This window comes from Lathamus discolor, chromosome Z (assembly GCF_037157495.1).
Source record: "Lathamus discolor isolate bLatDis1 chromosome Z, bLatDis1.hap1, whole genome shotgun sequence".
NCBI lineage: Eukaryota > Metazoa > Chordata > Aves > Psittaciformes > Psittacidae > Lathamus > Lathamus discolor.
In genome coordinates, this window is record NC_088909.1 from 54390426 (window position 1) to 54406440 (window position 16015).

Here is a 16015-nt window from a genome sequence, read left to right on the forward strand (position 1 = left end):
CCCCCCTCCCAGCGACACACCGGGGCCCACCCGTGGGGGCGGCCCGGCGCGCCGCAACGCATCCTGAAGCGCGGCGCCATGGGGCCTTGCCAGAGTGGCGGCTCGCCCGGCCAATGAGCCACCGTTCCCTCGCCGTGGGCGGGGCGGGCGGGCGGCAGCCGGGCCAATGGGGGCGCGCGGCGCCGCCAGCAGCTTGCGTTGCGCCAGCGTGCGGAGCCGCTGCCGCGCGTGTCGCCGGGGTAGGCGCGGGGCGGACGGCCGGCGGGCGGGGGAGTGCTTGCGTGGGGGGTGCGTAGCCACCCGCGGACACACCCCCCTCCCCGCGCAGCCCGGGGCCGCGGCCGCGTGCTGTACGCAGACGCGCGCACCCCGGCGCGGCGGCAAGCAGGCGGCCGGGCGGCGGGGCTGCTATAAATCCGCGGGGCGGTCCGCCTCCCGGCGCGGCGCGGCGCGGCGCGGCACCGCTCCTCCACAGCGCGTCCTCCCCCCCCGCGGCCTCGCGCGCTCCCCGCCATGCAGCATCTGACTCCAGCGGCGAGCCGCTAGGAAGGGATCGGCGAGCAGGGAGCGAGCGAGAGAGAGAGGGAGAGAGAGACGGTCTTTAAAATCGCCTTCATCCCTCTTCTCTTTGTTCCAGGCTTTCTCCCTCCCTCCTCTCTTTTTGTTCGGCTGGGTTGCGAGAGCAGGGCAGTCCTGTCACCCTCTCTCTCTCTCTCTGGGTCCTCCCGCGGTTTTTTGTGTTTTGGGTTTTTTTTTTAATTTTAAATACATTTTTTTCTTTTGATTTTTTTTTCCCCTGCATTGGACTGTTGGGGGAGGGGGGAAAGGATTTTTTTTGTTGTTGTTTTTGGTTTTTTTACTCTTCCTTTTAGAACTGTCCCCAGTTTAGCTCTCGCGCGTTGCCTTGAGAGAGCTGTCCACCCGCCTCTTAGCCCTGTTTATCAGGAAAACTGCACCGTTACTTTTTTTTATTTAAGCCGAGGAGAGGAAGGTAAGTTGTGACTCGGTTCTTCCCGTGCTTGTGCGTGTGCGGCAGGGTCCGCGCGAAAGTCCGAGGTGCATGCCGAGTAGATGGCCGGTGTTCGCTCCTCATTAGCACCCTTCGTGCCGACGCGCTGAGTGAGGAGCCTGGTGTCCGCCGCGCCGCGGGGTGAACGCCTGGCAGCATTTGCGGCGTGGGTACAGGGACCCCACGCACAGAGGTGCGCGTCCGTTTTCCCTCAGCTAACCCCAGGCCCGGCCCCGCCGCGGAGCTCCGGGGCCGCTGCGCCCGTCCTGGTGCGGGAGCCCCCCGAGGGGCGGGGCGGGCGAAGGGCGGTGTATCGCCTTGAGGAGATCAGCCGGCGTTTGCGGATCAGCCGGGATAAGCCTCCCCCCCGCGCCTAATTGCATTATCCGAGCGGCACTCCGCGCTTCCGCCGGGGCCGGGGCGGTGGCGCGTGCTGTCACCGGGTGCGGAGGGCGAGGAGCTCGCCCTAGAACAAGTTATTGCCGCCGGGTGGGACCTGTCTTGTAGTGGCTTTGATTTACCCGCTGTGGGGGGTTGGGGAGCGTGTGCCTTTGTTCGGGGTGCTGCGCTGTGCAGCGCGGCGGGGCACGGCCGGAGTTCGTGCGGCAGCGGCACCAATCTCTGTCCGTGGTCCTACCGGGGCGGCAGGGGACGGTCCCCGGTGTGCGCGGGAAAGTTTGCATCCGGCAGCGGCCGCGGGCACCCGGGCGGGACTCCGGGCGGAGGCACGGACAGGGCGTCCCGTCCTCGGGCGCGTCTCCTTTTTCTCGCCCTCTATTCCCTCGGCGGTGGTAAACGTCGGCGCTGCAGCGTGTGCTCTCGGCAGGGACCGGCCCCGAGCACTGCCATTGTTGCTTAATTTATGCCCAGCACGTTGTCCCGTACCCACCTATTTCACGCATGAAAATAATGTGAGAGCTGTACACGGGGCAGACTGGCAGTCGGACGTGTTCCGTCAGCTCGTTTCCAAGGACCGGTGCTGATGCCGGTGACGAGACGTTTAATTTTGACTACTCCCAGCGCGTTGCAGCGGCAGAAGGGCACTACACACCAAGCCGTGAGCGCCCCGAGAACGGGACTCTCTCTCCCCAGTGACATCCCTCGGGCACTTGCTGGGGACGAGCAATTGGCGCGCCCGAAAGAAAGGAGCCTCGGGGGTCAGCCGCGGCGCTCGCAGCCTTGCTTTCCCGGGGTGGAGGGTGTCCCCACACCGGCACAAGCCGGCGGGGAACGGGACAGTGCTGTCGCCGCAGCTGGTGCTGCTCTCGGCCAGCACGGCTGCCCGCAAAGGGGTGCGGGGCGCTCTCGGACGGGCGGCTCGGGGGTGCGTCCGGACCTTTGGAAAACGAGGCAGCGCAGGACCATCGGGGGGGAGGCGAACAACCATGGGGGCCCCACTGCTCACCCCTCCGGGGACCCGGCGCCTGAACACTGGCGGGAGCGGGAAGGCGCGTTCCCGCCAGTGCTGCCGAGCGCAGCCCGCGGCTGATGTCGCCCCGCGCCTGCCGTTCGCAGGTGCCGGGCGGCGGGGCGGGGCGGGGCGAGGCCCGTCCGGCCGTTCCGCCGCGGCGGGAGTGGGGCCCCGCCGGGCCGGGGGGGGGGGGCGTGCACGGGGCTTATTGAGTGGCCGCCGGCGGCGTCACTCAGGCGCTGGGCGCGGGGGCGGGCTGTGGGGCCCTTTATAGCCCGCCGCCGCCCCACGCCCGCTACTTGCGACAGGGCAGTCAGTGTGTGTTGGGCTGGTCTCACCGCTGTCACTGGCGCTAGCGGTGAAGCGGCCGTAGGGTACTGCGCAGCCACCCTCGGCGCAGCAGTACTCCTTCCCTTTTCAACCCCAGACTCCTTCGGACGGCAGTCGCGCTCCGTGGGACTTTCTGCAGGAGCAGTCCCCAGCGGTAGTACTCATGGGCAGCGCCGGTTTCGGGTCTGGGAGGGCGAAGGGCTGGGAAGGGCGCGGGCGTTCGTGGGGAGCTGTAGGTGCGGTGCCGGCAAAAGGGCGGAGGTCCATCAAGTAGGCTTCCAGTACCAACTGTTTCGGTTTGTTTTTTTTTGGTTGGCTGTTAAATGTTTAATTTTAGCGAACGGGTCTTTCTTCTTTCTCCTGCTGGATGGGCTTCATCCCTTTTTTGTTTCGCCCTCAGATTTTCTGAACGCTTCATCCCCCGTTTCTCCTATAGGGCTAATTGCATCTCTTCTCCCGACAAAACATTTATAAGCGCTTTGTTTTGTCTGCAACATTCCTCTGAAGGAATTTCTCCCCCACCTATTTCTCTAGCGCGGCCCTGCCACTTGAGCGCAGCTCGCGTTCTCGGCGCACGCCGCGCCTCTCACGCCTTGTTCAGGTCTGACCTTGCGCTGACTGGGCTCTCCGTGTCCACAATAGTGCATTTGCCGCCGTCTGCCTGCGCCGTCCCGTCTGGTGGGGCCCGGGGCAGCGGCTAGGAGCGGGCGGAGGCTGCCGCTTACTGCAGCGGGGCTGCGAGGGGGTGTTGCAGCCGCAGCTCCGGCGCACCTGTGCGGCGGCGGGAGGCGGGGAGGGTGCAGAGCCGTCCGGCGGGGTATGGCCGGGGCTCCGGGGAGCGCGGCCGGGGCAGCCCTTCTTCCGGTGGAGCGAGCCCAGGTCCCGTCCAGCCGCGGGGGCCGGGGGCAGATGCGGAGATGCCTGGGCTCAGCGGCGTGCATGGCTCGTTGGTCGTGTATTTCATCCCTTTTGGAGGGGTTTGCTTTTTGGTTAAGAGGCGTCCCTGGGTCAGACTGAGGCATCACCCCCGTCACTTCTACTCTTTGCAGAGGGCTTTCCCTTGGTTAGGTGCATTGCCTGCCTTTTCAGTTTGACCTGCCCCGGGAAAAATGAAGTCTTCTCGTTCTTGCTTTGCTAGCATGGGGAGTGAGGTGGCTTTGTTTCATCTTCGTAGCACTGATCCGAAGATAGCTAGCTGGAGCAGTGAGATGGCTCAGTATCCCTATCACAGGCCTAATCCCCCGCGCTCAGCCAATTAAATACAGGTGTGACTTGTTAGAACATTAAAACTGATATTGGGGAAAACTCAAGGCTAGAACAAAAAACCCCATAAAAAATGCCAAACAAATAAGGTCGTCTTACTGTAGTTGATTGAAGTTTGTAAGACTAAATTGCATTGCTACATTTATGGAGTTTTGAAGACCACTTTGGTAATGTGGTTTATAAATAGGGCTTCAGTGTCTGGTTTTCTTACAACTGATATTTGATAAAGTATCAGTGCCTGACTTGAGAATTCTATAACCTGTATTTTCATGAAAGGTAAAGAGTTCCCTGCTCTGTGCTTTAAAAAAAAACCCCAAACAACTCACAAAAAAAAAAAAAAAACAAATGAAAACATGCCATTTGACTTTATTTGTCTCTGCATTGGAGTCCAGTTTTAAATTAAACTGAGAGAGCCCAGAAAATACTGAGTGGGAACCCGTTCTGTTTAGAAAATGGGCACCGGGGTATTTGTTAGACCTCTGATTTTACATTTTTCCTGTTAATCCTGTGGATTGTAAATCTTGAGGTTATATTCAGTACCTCCTTCTTTTCCCTGGCTCTTCTGGAACCTATTGGGGATGATAGCTTTGAGAGGACTCTGAATCTGTTTGTTGTGGTTTAACTCCAGCCAGTAACTCAGCACCATGCAGCCGTTTGCTTACCACCCTTTTCCTTTCACTCAGGTGGGATGAGGAGGAGAATCAAAAGAATGTAAACCCCATGGGTTGAGATAATAAAGTTCAGTAATTAAAGTGTAACATTAAACTACTACTAATAACAGTAATAAGGGAAGTAACAAGGGGAGAGAGTATAAAACTGGAGAGCTTTCAAACACCAGTGATGCACAATACAATTGCTCACCACCTGCCGGCTGATACCGAGCCTAACCAGAGCAGTGATTTATCCTTCCAGGTAACTCCCCCCCTTCCCCCCAGCCCAGTTTATATACTGGGCATGATGTGCTGTGGTGTGGAATACCCCTCAGGCTAGTTTGGGTCAAGTATCCTGTCTCTGCTTCCTCCTGGCTTTCCATGCCCCTCCTCACTGTCAGAGCATGAGACTGAAAAGTCTTTGACTGGGGTAAGTGTTACTGAGCAGCAACTGAACCATCTTTGTGTTATCAGCTTTTTTCTTGGACTAAAGGCAAAACTCAGCACTGCACCAGCTACTACTGGGAAGGAGAAAAAAAAACTTGCAGCTGAACACAGGCCACTGTTTTATAGCTATTATGCATTAATTGATTTGTTTGCAACTACAGAATTGTGATTCTGTATACAGCTTAAATTGGGATATTACTTAATCAGAGGGAAGTGCAGATACTTGAAATTTCTGCTGTGATCTATTGAGAGCATTGCAACTACAGATATGTACAAGTGACCTTGAAACTGCTAAGGATTTTTATCACGTGTAAGAAATCTGACAAAGCACATCTTCAGTGCTCCTTCTGAATGTCTTATGGGTGTACCTAAACTCATTATTTCTGCTCAGCAATAGCTGTCTTAATTTTGTATGTTTTTTATCTGGTGGATTGGTTGATCTTCTCTATAGAGATTTTAACTGCTTTAGGCTTTGAAATGGATACCTCTTCAATATGTTCACATTTACATAAATCCCTTTCTGTTATTTGCTTAAATCATACTAGTGCAATATTTTGTGTGTAAATTTATTGTGGCTTTCCCATACTAATGCAAACATCAATTTTGATTCTTCTCTCTGGATTTGTTTTAAATGCTGTTTTTCAGTGAGGGAGCGGATCCTTTTGAGGGTGGGTTTTGTTGTTACTGGTTGATTTATTGTCTCTTCAAAAATTGTGACCCTACCACACTTCAGATTGGGTTAGGTAATCCATGTGTAGGGATTTGAAATTGTTTTAAACAGCTGCTAGATCTGCAGTATCTGCTTGGAAAAAGGCAAAAAGGCTTTCAGATTATTTACCAGGTTTGTGGATGGCAATAGTCAAGCTACAGTGTTAGCCCAGGCTGAAGTCTACTAAAGCTGCTGTAATGTTAAGCTAGAATTTTGGGGGGACGAAGCTAAGCTTGCTGTATTTGGGGACTGAGTAAAAAATAGATGACACGTGATCTAGTCTTCCAAAAGCCCAAGGAATACTTTAGCTTTCCTGTGCTTCTTAAAATAAGTCAGTGCCACTGCAGAGGTGGACTTTGCAGGTAAAAATAGTACAAGGATGCACGCACAAGCGTTTTCTGAGTAAAAGTGATGTTAAAATGCTGCTTTTATAGGTAAAAGTTGGTCTTACTATGTAATGGCTTTTGATTGTATTTATTGCCACTGATGTTCATAATGATAAAACAGGTTGTTACCTAATAGATAAACTCAGTTTGTGACGAATATACATTTCAGTCTTGCTTTAAAGCTGTCTTTGCTTTTGCTGTAATGCTTTCCTAATAGGTCTAAAGAGGGCAGTGCATATTACCAGCTGTGGCTAAGACTAAAAGTAAGAGAATGTTGCCTTTGTGCAGAGAGCTTTCTTTTCCTGACTGACAGCCCCCAAATCAATTGAAAAATTGCAGTACTATCCAGCAGGATTATCTGGGGAATGTTTTGGGTTGTCATCTATAGTTCCAATTCTGAAGGAAGCCACTACACGTTTTGATCTGTTGCCTGTGTAAATCTACTTAATTTGACTTGCTCAGAAGGATTAATTCTAGGGAAGCTGGTATAACTGAATCTGTAGCTTTTAGCCGCTACAACCAGTGGGCCAGATCAAGATGCTTTGTTGCCTAATCCTTGTTGAATTAATAAGTCATCGTGAATTTATGGTGGCAAAGAAACATGGCGAGAGGCTCCCTGACTGATTCCCACTGATGCTTGGGGAAGCTGCCAATGACAGGCAAGCTGCTTTTGCCCAGTAGGCATTGCTGTTGATTTGTAGGGCCTCGAAGCATCTACTGTTTTGCTGCTGAGCAAGTAAATATCATACTGAATTTGTTAGCAGCTGTGGTTAGAACAGCTAATTGTTCATCTTCCTTGTGTTTGGAAGTGCTTGCTCTTTCACACAGACTTCTTGGCATACAGCTCTGCAGAAAACACACCTTGGAAAGATGACCTCAGTGAAACACTCAGCTTTAGTAGTCAGAGTTTTTGTAGGGAGTGAAGTTTTTCAGCTTTAAATGAAATAATTACAAACAGCTTAAGCATGCTTTCTCAGAAACTTGTTTAAAAATTCTAAACCCACATCAAGTTTTTGAAATAGCTCACAATTGAAATCTGACTTCACTGGCAAAATATCTGGAGTTTTAGGAGTAGTAATTATATAATGACAGAAATTGCAATGGGAAGGCATTACTTGCATACATTTAAAATATGCAAATTGGGAGCAAGCTGGAGCTTTCCAGATGGAGCTTAAACTAGTGTCACACTGTGTTCTATTCCGTTTGAGCCATTGTTCCTTGTGGTACTCCAATACTTGCACAACAGGGATTTTCATTTGTTTTGATAGTCGTAATAAGACTGGACATAATGCAGGTTTGGAAAAAGCTACAGTTTCACAATAGAAAGTCAGGATGAGTGTTAGGTGTTTAAATGTCTTCGCAATGCTTAACTCTTGTGAGTGTACCAGCCTAGGATCAAAATGAGAATCATTATAGGTGGTCTGAGGCTTCACTTCATAAAACATTTCTGATACTGATTCTCCATTCCTTCATGTTGTCCTGTAGTTCTGGTGACTAAATGGTGCTGCTTCTGATCAGCAGCTGTACAGAGAGATGCTTAGACTAGATGAGGCTGTAAGATGCTCAAAGAATGAATATTTTGGTTTGCTATGTTCAGAAAAAAACTCCAGGTGTATCCCAGTAAACCTGCAATGGTTGACCTAATAGCTCAGAAGCTTGAAAATACTGAAGTGCTCAGGACATTTTAGGATGGTCTTAAGGACTCCAGAGACACTCTGGTCTTCAGCTGAGTGTGGGGTTGATTTAGGAAGTGTTGCACAATGGCCAGTTACTGATTTGCTAGAATGTACAGTATGTGTAGTTTCTTGAATGCTTCATACCTGAGTACTGGTAAAATAGGGCAAACTTAAACATTCAAATGCTTTGTAAAACACTCTACACAGAGTTAGGAAAAGCTGTTCAAGGTGTCCTGGAATAATCACTATGATGTACTGATGCTTTTCTGTAGGTCTGCGCTAGCTGCATTTGCTTTTAGACTTCTCAGGGCAAGTGTGTTTAGCCAAGTACTTACTGAGATTTAACTGATTAACCTTTGTGGTTTTATGGAATGGAACTGCAATTGCATTGTTGCTGGAATACTGATCTTCTACGCTTTAAATCTTAATGACAAAAATGAAATTAGTAGAATTTGTTTTGCAGAATGAATGGAGTTAATTTTTTTGAAATTAAAATATTTGTAGACAATTGCCTTAGTCCCTTTAAAAAGGTTGGGAGGAGGAGAACCAGCTATGGAAAAGGAAAAGTAATGTAAATCCAACTTCTTGACGAGTAGCATCCCTCTTGTTCTGTTGATAATATTTTTCAATACTGTTCTTATTCCCACCCCCTCACTCACTCCCCCAAAAGTAGAATCATGGTCAGAAAGTGTACTTGGGGTCAGCTGCTCTGTGGCTTTTCTTTAGTTGCTTGTTGTTTCTTACATTGATTAGCTGAAGATTTCTTCTGTATTACCTGGAGTGAAATAGGGAAAGAGGTGGGACAGAAGACAGGAGTATACTTTGTTGTTTCTACCTAGCTGAATTGAAAAGGTAGTGGTTCCAGTGGGTTTTGCAGATACTCAGACTCTACCTACATGACATGGAGTCAAAGTCCCTTTATGCTGCCTTAGACTTTAATTTTCAGGGGAATAGTGGGTATGTTCCAAGCATTACTGGTATCCAGACTGGGTTTTATGGGAGAAAAATGTGTGGTTTTAAGAGTCTTGAATCTGGAGATGTGTTTCTCTGTGTACTGAGATCTGAACAGTCAATCTTTGTGTGCAGGGGGCTGCAGGGTTTTGTTTCTATGTAATGACATGGGTGGCTTACTGTTAATACACCTTAATGTAGATAAAATCAGTTAAGGATCACAAGAATACTGGTGGTGTACATGTCTTCCCTGTGTTCCCATTCTAATTTTTTAATGGAGCCCGTGTGTTGGTCCCTCCATTTTGTTTATCCTCCTAAAATGCCAGAAAACTAATGCTGTAATCTGTTTTTATTAAACCATTAACATTAAATTTCATATGCATCAACCCAGTTTAAATACAATGCAAGGTCTTTGGATTTATTTACTTTTTCTGTATCTACTGTTCATCTCCAGTCTTGAACCAGCAAATGCAGGGGAGACTATTACTGCCTGCATATCTCAGTTGATTTAAGAAATGCTTTTAAATATTTTAAAATTAAATCTTAATATCCTATCTGATTATAATTGTAATTAAGGATATTATTTTTATCTCTAGTAGCATGCTTAGAAATCTCATCAGACATCAGACTTCCTGTTGTGGCTCTTTTCTACCCAAATATGCACTAGAAGCTGCTTTTTCTTTCCAAAAGAGGGACAACTGAAGTTGTAACTGAAACACCATATGCTTCTTGTAACAAACTATGCATGTACTGCATGCATGCAGAAGGAAGAAATGTTTATTAATGGGTTTAACTTTATTCATTTTCATGTGTTTACACCTTGAGCTGTAACCCAAAATTGAGTTCCTGACCTAAAACTGCTATTGCTAATCTGGCCAGAGCACCTATTCTTAAGAGGTCTAGAAAACTGCTGACAAAGTGAGCTGCATAAAGTGAGGAAGACTTTAGAAACTGCTTTTGCATTCAGATAGCTAAACTGTGAAACTTGGCATAGTAATAGCACTTGCCTTGGACTGCATCCATGGTTAAGATGCTGGTAGGCAAAATGAGAATTACAGCCTCATTAACCCAACTGAGTAGCTGATTTATTTTTTTTCTGTCACCGTTGAGCAAACTGAAAGAAAATTAAATGTAGTTATGCTTGTTTTTTGATAAGGGCTGTTTTTATAATGAGTGGTTCTCTCAGTGAAATTTCTTGGAATGAGTGCGGCTGAAGGATATAAAGCTAGCCATCCTGATGGAGACCAAGGCACTTTCTGGATATAGCTTTGATCAGGGATCTCTTCTCTGCTGAAATTGGAACTGAGCTGTAGAAATTGGAACTGAGCTGTAGGGTTACTTTTATGTGTGGAAGTTTTCGTGTACAGCTCAACATAATAAGATGGTGACCACTTCTACATGTAGCGATATAACACAGATGACACACTAATCTGGTGGAAGTTGTCCTTGCTGATGGCAGAGGTGTTTGAAGTAGATGATATTTAAAGGTCACTTCCAACCCAAACCATTCTGTGAATCTGTGATAAAGTGTCTGAGGGGGAACTGTGTGTCCAAGTTGGGTAACATTAGGAGAAATGTAAATTTCATTATTAACTCTCGAGTTTGACAATCTAGTCTTCCAGAAGTAGCTGCTAGAAAAGGACTAAATATTGCAGTCTTCTGCTGTGGCAAAAGTACAAGCTGCTTTTCTTCTGTAGATACGGTCTTTTTTTGATCTTTACAAATACCACGTGTAACCAGGGAGAGTAAGGATTACTTGTTTTGAAGGATATTTAGGTGTCTTGAAACAAAGGATGTCAGTATTCCCAGTGAAATGCTAAGTCAAATTGTGTGTTTTTTTTTTTTTGTGCGAATTGCGTAGAATGATCAAATGTACCAGGTTTTCTGTTTGAAGCAATGCATGAGAACAGAAAATGAGTTGATAATATCTGTAGGAACAGTTTTTGCTTGTGTGTTTTGTGTTTTTTTGTGTTTTGGTTTTTTTTTTTACTTAAATCTGATACTGCACAGTTAACTTCTGCATATCAATCTCATGTAATCTTGGTATGTCAGTGCCCAAGATCAGGGACCTAATTTTAGTGGCTGTTGCTCGTATGTGCTCAAATATTCTAGGACTGAAAATTAATGACAATCTAATCGTAATTGTTCTGCTGTTTGTTAAATTGGGTTGACTTGCCTGTTTAAAAGCTGATTTATGTGTCTTTGTGTGATTAGCCTGACCTAAGAAGCCTGTGCTGCTTCTATCTGAAAAATCTGGCTGTTAGGCTATTGGGAAGAGCTGTAGGCATGTGATTTTAATCATATATTTAGTCCAAATTAAGGTAACTGAGTAAATTCTTGTGAAATGCAATCCACATATACAGGATGTACACTGACCCACATAAATTGGTATGTAATGGTGCACTAAAGTATGGCATGATGTAGACAGCATGGAATACTATCTGGCCAGCTTTGAACACTTGAATTCAGATGGTAGGTCTTTTTTATATGTAGTGTATAGACTGAAGGGTTATTTAATCCTCAGTGGAAAAATACGGAAGTTGTACAGCAGGATTAAGTGGGAATAGGAGCATAAATTTCTTGAAACACAAGTATTTGAAGTACTGTGGATGTAGTAAAGAGGTGAAGATGCCTTTCATATTTGAGTGCAAGATGAATAATTTGAGCAGTGTCTGTGACCCAGATCTGAGAATTTGTAAAGCTGATCAGGCTCTTGGGACATCTGTTAAGGTATACCTTGTAATTCTGTTTGAAAACTCAGTAGACAGTGCGTATAGCTCATGAATCCTTCGTTTCCAGATGTGCTTACCCTTCTGGTGTCAGTTGTGTGTTTTGCTTTCCTGACCTGAGGAAGATGAACTTAACTTGCATACTTAAAACACTGCAGTTTTAAGTCACTGACAATACCCAAATCCAAATTTAGGTGGCATCATCATGCTCTCACATTAAATATTTAAAAAGGTTTTTTTGAAGGCTTAATGCTACTTAACAGTGTCATTACAGAGGTTGTGCTCTGCTTTGACTTGCAGATGGATGGGCAGTTGTTGAAGGTTTTTTATTTAATTGTATTTTTTTTGTAGCACTGAAGTTTGAAGAGGGAAGTCATGCATTATACCGTCTAATTCAGAAAGCTATTTTCCACACCTTCTTGAGCCAAAAAATGAGTCGGATTAGTTTTTGGCTATGGGATCAAGAAATGTGGTCCCTGAGTGATAATTTTCCACAAGTAGCTGCTCTGTACCAGGCACCTTTAGTTGAGATCCTGAGCTTTTCTAACTGTTGCTAGCTGTTCAAAAATGGATGTTTTGGGTGAAACACAAAACTAGATGGGAGAAGCTATTCCCATAGCAGAAAGATGTCCATGTTCAGGTCCCTGCTTAGATAGTTTATGAAGTGGGCTGTTTCTTGGCGTATTGCTCTGTGGGGGTATTTTTAAAGTAGTTTATCTCTTTCCCCTAACTCTTCCCCCACTCCAGTAAAACAAGTCCCTCATCTGAAGCCTGAGGGATGAGTCTGGCTCAGATGAGCTTGGACATGTGTTGCTTTTAACTAGCTGGTGTTGGTTTCCACAGAGATTGTTTGGTGAAGCCAGCGTCTGGCAAGGAGCAGAGGTAGATGCAGGGACCCCAGGGACCTGCCATGGTGGTTTTGGAAAGAGACTGAAGGAGCAGTAATAAGGCCATGGGAGGATGCTTGCTGGTCTTGTCTTGGCTTGAGGAGAAAATGCTGTACCTGGGTGATGGATCTCAATTCCTGAAGGGGATGAGGGCAAAATAACGTGTTTCAGTATGAGGGGTTTGAAGTTTGGAACTTAAGTAGAATGGGGAAAATGAGCTTTGCCCAGTAGTTTCTCCTGCTGCATGTTAATGGAGGACTTCACATGGTGGTAGGCATCCAGATGAGATGCTTCAACCTAGGAAAATAGACCTGCTACTACTTGTATAGGTCTGTGCTGGCTGAGAAATAGCTTTCTCTGCAGTCTTAACACTTACCATAAATTGCTGTGGTTCTCCTGAGCTTCCTGGATTTTGCCAGGAAAGCAGCAACCAAGGGAACATGAGATGTTTTTGGTGTCCTCAACATAAAAAGGACTTGGAACTGCTGGAACAAGTCCAGAGGAGGGCCATGAAGGACGATCAGGGGGCTGGAGCACTTCCCGTATGAAGATAGGCAGAGGAAGTTGGGGCTGTTCAGCCTGGAGAAGAGAAGGCTGCATGGAGACCTCATAGCAGCCTTCCAGTATCTGAATGGGGGCTATAGGGATGCTGGGGAGGGACTCTTCATTAGGGACTATAGTGACAGGACAAGGGGTAACAGGTTAAAACTTAAAACAGGGGAAGTTTAGATTGGATATAAGGAGGAAGAAGTTCTTCACTGTAAGGGTGGTGAGGCACTGGAATTGACTGCCCACGGAAGCTGTGAATGCTCCATCCCTGGCGGTGTTCAAGGCCATGTTGGACAGAGCCTTGGGTGACATGGTTTAGTGTGAGGTGTCCCTGCCCATGGCAGGGGGGTTGGAACTGGATGATCCTAAGGTCCTTTCCAACCTAACTATTCTATGATTCTAAGTAAGACTTGGAGCAGGCTCCCTCTTCTTTCTCCATGTAGGAACTTCCTAGTTGGGTAGTGCTGATCAGTGTCTGGATTTGGGCAAGAGCTAGCTGCCTAGCTTTACCTCAGCAGGGCAGTAGCTTGCAGCACGGCTCTGGGACGTGAGCTCTGTGGGCGTAGGCCCGTACCAGTCAGTGCTGGTGCCAGCCAGAGCTGCAGCAGTGTCACTGCTGCAGGGCCTAGCTTATCCTGTCCGTGGTGTCTTTTGTGCCTCCATGAAAACCAGCTTAAGAAAAGATGAAATGATACACAGGTGGAGAAGAATGTGGGGAAAAAGAAGTGATGAAGCAGTCTTGCAAGCGCTGAGGCCAGAGAAGGGGACAAGGCGGCAGCTTTGGCCTGGGGCAGACGTGGCCCGGCAGCCTGGAGAGGTGACTGCAGGAGAGGATGACTTCCCCTGCTGCCCATGGACAGGACAGTGCTGGAGAATATACATGCATGGGAGCCAGTGGATGACCCCGTGCCGTAGCAGGTGGATGTTTCCTGAAGGAGGTGCTGGCTGTGGGGTGCCCTTGGTAGAGCATGGGGAAAAGCATGTCTGTACACTTCCATCCTCCTTGCTCCACTGGGGTGTGGTGGGGGGGAGGCAGAGTTGTTGGGAGTGAAGTATTAGGATAGAAGTTGAGCCAGGGAACATGAGGTTAGTGGTGGGGGGAAGGTATTCTAACTTTTTTTTTGTTTCCCACTAGCTAAATCCATTGTCATTGGCATTGATGTAAATCAGTTTTACTTACGTCGGGTGTATTTTGCTTGTGACACTCACTGGAAGCGATTTCCTTGTCTCCACCCATGAGCTTTCTCATACTTTTTCTTTCCCCATGTCCTGTTGGGGGCTGGGGGAGGTGTCTGGTAAGCCCACTCATCAGTCAGTGGCTTAGCCTGTGTCAGAGGGCAAGGGAATCTCTGAAAAACTGTGTACTGGTTGCTGGACTTACTTGTCTAAGCAGAACAGCATGCAATGCTGAAGATGGATGTGCTGTGTGTTAAAAGGTGTCGGAATTAAGGTGTGTCTGCTCTAATGCTTGTGTGTCTGCAAGATGTGGCTTCTCCAAACTCATCACCTAATTGACAGGAAATAACCTGGCTTTAAAGTAGCCCAGAAATGTGCATCCAGGGTGTTATTAGTGAAAGGTTTTGTAATTTCTTGTGTACTCCAAGTTGTGCTTGCAGGAAGAGATGGTTGCTATGTGTGAGTATTTTAGACCCCCAGGCAGGATAGCTGCTGGATGCATTTCTGTATGAGTACCTGACCTGACAGCAGGTCATACTGTCATGATGAGGCCACTGTCTAATGGCAGATCAGGAAGGTTCCTTATGGCTGCAGAAAAGCCTGGTTTTTTTTGCTGCTACTGGAAGTGAGTGCAGTAAGGAGCCTCATGGTAGTCTCAGTAAACCATTATGCGAGTCATCTTTGAAGTAATTTCTGTGCCAATTAAAAGGTGATAAACTGTAGTGGAACAGAGTATCTTTGAAATTATCAATCATCTGATTAAGACTTACTAGGTATTGTTGAGTTGAGCATAACTCATTAGGTGTTAGGCTTGCCACAGAATCTTTGTAACAACTTTGGGGTATGAAGATTTAGAATGGTGTACAACTAGATAGGTGGAAAACAGGTAGGATTTTGGAGCTTGAAATCCAGTGGTTAAAACTTTATGATCTTCCTGGAGGCTTATTACAAGTGGAGGTCTACATGCCACCTGTTGTAGTCACTATTCTAAGTGACCTGGGAAAAGGGATAAAGTTGACCGTCATTAAGCTTGTAGACAAGGGGTGTAGCCGATGTTCTCAATGGCAGAGCTGTTGTCCAGAGGAACCAGGACCAGTGGCACAAAGGGCTGTCAGGGGCCCTGTGCAATTCAGGCAGGAGCAGCGTGCAGCCCTATCCTGGGTGGGCAGAGACCTGACAGCAGTGCCAGCAGGACTATGGTAGAAGGCCCTGGGCCCTTGCAGGCAGCAAGCTGGGGAGGGTCGGGGAGGCTGGAGATGAGAGAAAGCTTCCCCCTGCCCCAAATACAGCTGGGCAGAGGGCCTGAGGTCCAAGGGGGATGATTCTGTCTCCATACTTTAAGGGATTCCAGCCCACACAGGGTAAAGCCTTGAGGAACCTGGTCTGACAACATGTCTGAGCCTGCTCTGGGCAGTCAGATTGGAGACCTCCTGAGGTGCCTGTTGGCCTGAATTACTCTGATCAATCTACCTCTTTTACCTATGAAATGCATTTATTGGGCAAAGAGTTGAGACATGGCAGGGTTCCATAGTTCAAATCTTACAAAGAAACAAACTCAACTCTGGTAAAGAAAGACCTTGTTTTTATAGCATGGTTGAAAGATTTTTAGTATTATTATTATTAATTTAATTTGTTGTTGTTGTTGTTGCGGGGGTAGCTTTGACTTCCTGTATCTGACCTAAAAAGCTAGAATTGTATCAGAAGGACAGGATATAGGGTAGGTGAAAGGTGTCAGGATCAGATTGTGCTATGTCATCTGCTCTCTCTTAAGAGGTCACTGCTTTGGAGTATGTGCTATTTCATGTGAGTTAAGTTTTATGTAGAAAAGAAACTAATAAAAAC

The 16015-nt window shown here is 47.4% G+C and overlaps 1 protein-coding gene across 11 annotated transcripts in view; it reads left to right on the forward strand.

Annotated features, from left to right (window-relative positions):
* Nucleotides 1-221: 221 nt before the first annotated feature.
* Nucleotides 222-16015, forward strand: part of ELAVL2 (ELAV like RNA binding protein 2) — a 94824-nt gene continuing 79030 nt past the window's right edge. For 8 of the 11 annotated variants that reach the window (XM_065662797.1, XM_065662801.1, XM_065662804.1 and 5 more), the window contains exon 1: nt 2708-2904. The gene's annotated coding sequence lies outside the window, so the exon portion shown is untranslated. Of the gene's footprint in view, nt 240-844; nt 992-2707; nt 2905-16015 lie in introns of those variants that run through there. The other 3 variants (XM_065662800.1, XM_065662798.1, XM_065662808.1) reach the window with 3 other exon arrangements.